At 32.1% G+C, this 8200-nt stretch overlaps 1 non-coding gene across 1 annotated transcript; it reads right to left on the reverse strand.

The window, feature by feature from the left end:
• Window positions 1-701: 701 nt before the first annotated feature.
• Window positions 702-783, reverse strand: TRNAL-AAG (transfer RNA leucine (anticodon AAG)). Its single transcript has one exon. It is a non-coding gene; the product is annotated as a tRNA-Leu (tRNA).
• Between the last annotated feature and the right edge of the window lie 7417 nt (window positions 784-8200).

Here is an 8200-nt window from a genome sequence, read left to right on the forward strand (position 1 = left end):
TCTGGCGATAGAGGTCGCATATAAAAGAATTGAAATGATTTTATATTTCGGAGTTATTTAGTAAACGTCATATATGTTATGAGAACTTTAACAATTGAAATATATGCACCAAATAATAAGTCGTATAATATAAAAAACAAACATTTTAAATTTAAGGTTCAGTTACTAATTCTCACTAACAGGTAAAAAATATTCTACAACACCGCGAATTTTATTTTTTAATCTAACTTATCTCCATGGGTATTTTTATCTGAAAATAAAATATGTAATATCTTATAATACCCTTTCATTGGCATTTCGTTCAAATCGTATGATGTTTTTAGGTTATATTTAACGGGTTTACATGTGATATTTTAAAAGGACAAATGTCAGTGCGCTAAAACAAAAGAAAACAGAAATATGTGTATTAATGTAGCTTAGATTATATCAAAGGTCTTATTTACTTTAAATTTAATTTAATAATTTAAATGTAAAATTGATAAAATTTAATAAAAAAAATTAACATTTTATTAAATGTCATGATTATTTCTCTCTAATGAGACCAGACTTGGATTATTGAAAATGACATTATTATATATTTTAAAAATATTTTTATTAAGGTTAGTTTTGTTGATATTGCCACTAGTTACATTTAAAGTAAGAACAAGTTTTAAAGTAACATAAACAAAAATTAAATTACGGTAGAATTAATAAAAAACTCCTGGCAGCGGTGGGATTCGAACCCACGCCTCCGAAGAGACTGGTGCCTTAAACCAGCGCCTTAGACCGCTCGGCCACGCTACCTCTTGTGTTTATTGGCGTACAGTTCGTATTGAATTAAAAAACCGGTTATGAGGTAAGTTTTTTTTAATATTGAGAGAAAAACTATAAAATATGCAAACTATGGAGTCTACTCTAGTTTCAATTTCGCGGAAGACGACGACTAATTTCACGGAAAAGTTCTGCAGCGAATAAATCTAGAGCTTTGAAAGACCAACTGACGGTACGCTGTCCAAATGGAAAATAAGTCGAAAATACCCCGCGACTTTTTAATTAACTTGTTTTTTAACGTTCCGCCCTCGTCCCTCCGGTCCGTAGCCGTGCTTCCCCACTCGTCTCGGCCACCCTCGGCGTCTTAGCGAGAGTTCGGCCCAGTTCAGCTGTCGCGGAAAATTGAATTTCATCCGAACCGATGTTAGACCGACCTAAGATGCAGAACTGCGGCTTGAATTATTATTTTTTGACTTTTTTCTTTTCGGAGTTCATTGTTTTCTCATTAGTATTCAGTCTAATCCCAAATTACCTCTTTAAAACTTTCTACTTTCATTTTTTTTTGCTCGGTGCAGAGATTCTTTTGTTTGTTACTATCTACTCATGTCTCCATTTTCACTCAGGAATTAACAAAGGCTTTTATTTTTTTACAACATTTGTGCAAAACAAATACATTCATTTTAGCTTGGACATTAGGTGTTTGGATGTATTTTGATCAGTCATATCGAAAATGCCAAATATAAATGTTTAATTCTACGGTTTAGACATTTCTCTAGATATAATAACAGCAATAAAAATTGTTGTTATAAGGGGGATTTTAAATGGGAGACCTGGAAACAATATTTGCATATTCTCCAGAAAAACCAGTGAAGAACCAAAAAATTAACAGATTTACCTTTCTTATCCTATGTTTTTTGGTCTGAATTTTTTGGTTGCGATAGCTGCGGGTTCGAATCCTGCTGGGGCATGGTCGTAAATTTATGTTTGTGATTGTTAAAAATTTGTGATTGTTCTAGGCAAGAGTGTAAAATCCGACAAGGAAAATGATCCTAGTTACGCCAATAAACAGGCTGGGTAAGATCGGATGTCTTAATGCTGAGGACCGTGGTTCGGAGCCCACGTTAAACTTTAGGCCCAGTCCAGATAAATCCATAGTTGGTAAAAGGAGACTTTAAAATATATAAAAAAAGGGATGTAGCGATATATTTAACAAAACATATATCGATATATTAAAGAAATCATAAAAATACCGATATTTTCGATAAATTTTAAAAATATCAGTCAGCATTTTGAGTGTAGAAATAATTTTGATTGCGGAGTAGTATCAAACTGATAAGATATTAACATATGATTATTTTTGATATCTCTTGAATTTATAATCTTCTTTGAGTTAGCTATATGTTTTATACAATACATTTTCATATATTTTAACTCCAGTTCTTTCGTTTTATCTCTTTTATTTCCTTTCTAGCGAAGTTTTGCATCAATATTGACTCCGAGGTACTTGATATTGCTATTGCTCCGACAGCAAAAATTGCAGTGTCATCAGTAAATGTAACCATCGTGATATTTTCCATTTGTGGTATATTATATGTGTAGTGTGTGTAAAGTAGGTTGGCCTCTCTACACTTTCTTGTGGTACACCTAGTTTAGTTCCTTGTTTTGTAGAGTAAGCTATCTCTTGTTTGACTCTAAACATTCTGGCTGTAATATAATATTTTAATAGTTCACTGTTTATTTTCTTTCCAGGGAAGTTTTGCATCAAGATTCAATCCGATGTACTCAGCATTATTGCTATATGGAATGATAGTAATATTTGTTGTTATTGGTGCTTGTGCGGTCTAATGATATGTGAACTACACATGTACAGATTTATTTTCGTTAATTTTTATTTTCCATGTTTGGTTTGAATTATTTACTGTATCCCTGTATCCCTGTGCCTATTGTAATTTTCGTGTGGCTTCTTTGCTGTTGTCTCCGGCAGCAAAAATTGCAGTGTCATCAGCATATATAACCATCGTGATATTTTCCATATACCACAAATATTACATATGTAGTGTAGGTTGGCCTTTCTACGCTTAATTGTAGTACACCTAGTTTATTTCCTCTTTGGTAGAGTAGGTAGATCTCTCGTTTGACTCTAAACATTCTGGCTGTAATATAAGGTTTTAATAGTTCAGTGTGTTGTTTCGACAATCGTCGAATGTTTATTAACAAACCAGGAATTATGTGTAAGTATCAGTTTTTTTCTCTTTATAGTCGGTTTAATTCTTTTCAACAGGAGTTTTTCCAATACTCTGGATATTACTGGCAGTAGTGTAATAGATGCATTTGGAGATTTTCCAAGTTATGGGATCATGATAATTTTAGCCATCTTCCCAATGTCTAGCAAAGGGTGTGAAAATGGATTCCTGTGTTAGTCGAAATGCTGCGTTGATCCATTTATCGGTAGTTTGTGCAGCAATTGTCCTGTTATTAAGTCACAACCCGCTGGTTTCTTTGGATTAATGTCAAAATTAATAACTTAGGTTACTTCTTTCGGCGTGACTAATTGGATTGTCAAATGTTCGCATTATATGCCCGGCAAATTATACTAAATATCAGTTTCGTTTGGTCCAATTTCCACGTAGTTCCCTTATGGATAGACTGTGTAATTATGATTATGTGAAGTATTTGGCGGCTTTCCAGCGCATTAATAAATGTCAGTATGAACAGCAACGGGGAATGTATGACTTTGTATGTGGCTAGTTTTCTTGATTATCATATATGGAATATATTGAGTTAAAAGATCAGTGGAATAAGTGTACTGAATTTCAGAAATATTACATTCAATAATAATATATAGAAAATCTTATTAAATGACAATATTTATTGAACAAACTAGAATATCCAATGAAATGTTTAATGTTAAATTATGTAGTATTTGTAAAACTAATGGCAAAAAATACGTTTCAATCCAGCTCCTTGTAAATCTAATCAATGAAAATTAAGCAGAATTTAATACGTTACTACAACCTTGTACATGTCAGAAAACAATTGAACATAATTATAGTTCTAACGGTAGTCGGTATTTTTTATAAACTAAATTGGTATGGTGCTGCAGTTATATAAAATTTCGTGGCATGCTATTAAAATGTTAGTCCTTAACAATTTTCTAATTTCAGATCATTACGGATAATTACACAGTCATTAATTATTCTTTTTGTACTATAACGTACGGTTTTTTTCTACTAAAATGTGATAATGTTTCTTAAAACAGATAATATCTATTTAAAAAGTTATAAATTAGAGTTAATGTACGTTTTTATATACTATTTTATTAATTATATTTTAAAGCTTCTATTTGGCCAAGTTTTGGGCTGAACTTTACTTAATATGGCAATAACATAAAGAACATCCCTTAATAGAATCCTGTTTTTATCCAGCCTGGTTACTGTTGTGTTTGAAAATACTACACACTATCAAAATTGATGCCGTCAGCACTTTGCAATATTGCTACCGCAACTTTAATTTTAGTTTTATAACGTTTGCCATGTTATAACTTCTACTTATTGTTACTAATGTTTTGGAGAATTGTGTAAACATTTGACAACAGCGCTAATATCACATAAAATTTTATAGGCACATTCGGTTATATGATCCCACGTATCAGACAGCATTCTATCTCTTTATAATTCGGACGAAATGAGAAGAAGGACAACTACGGTCCGTGTATATTAGTAACCCAATTTAACATTTATACAAAACTGTGACTATTTTACGATATCTATGACGTGTATTGGTTGTTTTATTGGACGGACTATATATCCTATAGGTACAAAATAGAATCAGGTTGTCAATAATCACAGGAGCATAATTTAAATTATTATTAAACCAATCTCTGTTTTGACTATTTTATAACACCACAATTATAGACAACACCTAACGTAATAAATCATCTAAGTTATATTTTGCATGATAAATTGCATGATATAAGATAAGTAAGTGTTTATTTGGGTTGATTAAAATAGTCAGAAAAGACAATTAAAAAATAAAATATATATTATAGTTTATTTTATTATACTTAAAGTCATACATATTCGCAAATAGGAAATAAATTTCACCCTAAAATTTTTAGGTGATGTTTTTTTTAAAACATTTTTTTGTATTTTAAAGTATCTCTTTTACCAACGAATACTGGCTAGCGAGTGATCAACTTAGAAATCATTCCAGAATACATTCGGCCTTATCCAGCCTGGTTCTGGATCGACAGAGATCATTTTCCTTGTCCGATTTTGCATAATTGCCTAAGGACAATCACAAATGTTAAGCGAGCTCAAACAAAAATTTACGGCCATGCCTCAGCAGGATTCGAATCCGCGACTATCGCAACAGTAGGAGGACCCTCCTGTCGGCAGGTAATGTTTTATATAAAAATTTAAAATGAAAAATTTCATTGTTAATGTCATTATATATGTAAATATAGAACAATACAATGTAAAAAAATGGAAAAATCTATATATTCCCAAATCAATTGTTAATTTGGCAATGAAAAATATTTAATTTTAATTAAATATGCAGATATATAAGTAAGATTATATACCATCTTCACGCATTATCAATATATGTCATTTAAATGTTAAAACTACGTAAATAACGTATATTATTGAAACACCTTTTTAAATTTCCCGCTAATAATCTCAGGAACTTTACTTAATAGCTAAACTACTTATTATTTTAATTTTTTAAAAATAATTTTACGATGGTTTTATTTTGTGTGTCCTTTCCCATCTTATAAATAATTTTTGTCTCCTTTTGGTTTCAGTAAACTAGGTGGTCCGAGATCAGTACAATAGTTTTAATTTTTGAATTTTTTGTTGTCAAGAACTGCACTCAACTCGTTGATAACTATCTCTCGGTAGCAATTATTGGACAAGTTAAATTTTATGCGGGAACATTTTAAAATCAGTTTTCCAAATTGGCCTTAAACTGCGTGCAGAAATATGTAACTGGGAACCACGTCTCCACATTTCTATTTGTAGAAGCTCTGCAACACTATCGCTCACCAGAGCCACATTTTCAGTGTTACGAGATGTCCGTTGCCTTTCAGAACAAGGCCTATCTGCTGTGGTATCGTACTGTCGAAAATTCGCATGCAAACTAAAAATACATTGTGGTTTTGTGATGCACTCACGATTAGGATATTTTTAATGCAATTTCCGCTGAGTGACAATAATGGAACTTGTGGAACTAATGGTTCTTGTGGCGTATTTTTATCCATAATAAAATTAGGACGTCTATACAACACAATGGTTGAAGCTGAGTTAAACGTCATATATCCAAGATGGCACGCACTCAAAATAGTAGCGGGAATTTTACCACATCTATTACCTAGGGTTTTTATAAAAATAATAATATTAAATATCAATCTCTTTCTCGAATTAGTTTGCCCTAACTGTCAATCATAGTTCAGGAAATTACATTTCTAATTAAACTTCTAGATATATTAAACAACAACACATTATATACTATTTTAAGAGTGGCTTCTGGTTTAAAACATGCGTAGGTGTAGAAATGATCTGCAGAGGACAGATTTGTTAACAACGGTTTCGTGCTTTCTAACTTTTATGTAACAAACGTAAGGTATGTGGACATACTTAAATATAACCTCTTCGTTGAAAAGTTGTTCAGAAAATGGTATGGTATTATTGTAGGTTATTAGTTGGTAAGATAACAGCTAAATTTTATTACTAAAATTAGAAAAATGATAACTTAGTGTTGGCTGACAGAGTTGTATGTTTGGGAGGAAAATAAAAAAATTCTAATTAACAATGGTAAATAAATGTTTATTAACGTGAGTTTAAAAAAAAGAGGAGGCTCTATGATCAGCTGTATATTTTTTTAAAATGTAATGTAATGTAATGTTTGGTGACTTTCCAGGTTTTTATTATGATCATTATAATTTATGCCATCTTCAAAATGCCTGGGACATGTTTTAATATAAATAAGGCAGGATATATAAAAAAATTATATTATATTTATCAATAATGTCAATTGTATGTGTATATTTTTCTCTCGCAAATTAATACAGCATATTTCCGAGAACAGGCTATTTTTACATGTTTTATACAGGGGCCGTTCCGTTTGTTTGCAGAAGGAAAAATCCCGGCAATTTTTCCCCAAATTAAATCCCGAGACGTAGCTAATTCGCTAAAAGCGCGGAAACTCCGGAATAACGTCGGCTGCTCCGTGATCCGGGGGGAACAAAGATGCCGCGGCCCGGCATTGTACCGGAAGTGACGCTGACTGATGATTCCGGTTCAGTTCTAAAGAATCTTTCTTAAAGAACGCGGGCGATAGATGGTGGCTCTCTGTTCGTGGCTTACAAAAGCAAGGTTCAATGCTGCGTTGCCACGTTTCTCTCGCCGAATATCCTTTCGGAGATTCAGGGGAGGGTTCTCCTTGGTTCGACGTTAAGTATCAGCCATCGGCTTCAAAATATGAAAAATCTGTTAGTCAAAATATTATTGACTTGTGACGATATCTTGAGTAAAATAATTGATAACAATGAGTCAGAAATCTCTAAGAAAATGTTTCCTCTTTTACTTACTTTTAATAATGTAATTTTTGAATGAAACATATTATGATGTTATATATTAGGGCAGTCATTTTCAAATACCGTCAGAATCCAAATAGTTCAATGGGTAGGGGAAAAGCAATTTCGACTTATTTATATTTTTTTACGTTTTTCTGTTTCGTGTGATGTTTTTGAAATTTTAGGTACTAATCAATATATACCATAATAATATATACCGTTTTTATAGTTGACTTTTAATAGTAACATTTCCATTAATTTTTTTTAATTTAATTAATTCATTGTTACTAGTCGTTTATAGGTATATAACTAGGAGGATCCATCTGCCCTAACTCAGTCTCTGGTGAAATAATGTTTATACATGTCACTGCTGAATTTTTTTAATATATACACCTCACTACACAACACTACACAATATCAGATGGTTTGATTCTTTTGAGTCTGTGTCCTGCTCTGGTGGTATCCAAAAGTTGCAATATTTCAATATTCATATGATAATGGAGTCTTTCCTCATGCCCCATTGCAATTCTCTTGATTTCTTGAGTGACTGTGGGTATCTGAAGGTCTCGATGTAGGTAATCAGTCCTATAGTATTTGGGTGCACCCACAATACCTCTCAGGACTTTGTTCTGAAAAATTTGTGTTTTATTTATGTTACTCTTTGCAGAACATCCCCATAATTGAACTCCGTATGTCCATACAGATGTCAATATTTGCATATATAATAGCAATTTATTATGTTCTGATAATTATGATTTCCTTCCAATTAGCCAGTACATTTTCCTAGATTTTAGTTCCAGTTCTTTTCTTTTCTTCTTTATATGTTCCTTCCAGCGAAGTTTTGCATCGAGATTCATTCCGAGATATTTAGCGTTG

Source organism: Rhynchophorus ferrugineus, unplaced genomic scaffold (assembly GCF_030347505.1).
Source record: "Rhynchophorus ferrugineus isolate W39M unplaced genomic scaffold, kcgeb_rfMv2 rfM4, whole genome shotgun sequence".
NCBI classification, from domain to species: Eukaryota; Metazoa; Arthropoda; class Insecta; order Coleoptera; family Curculionidae; genus Rhynchophorus; species Rhynchophorus ferrugineus.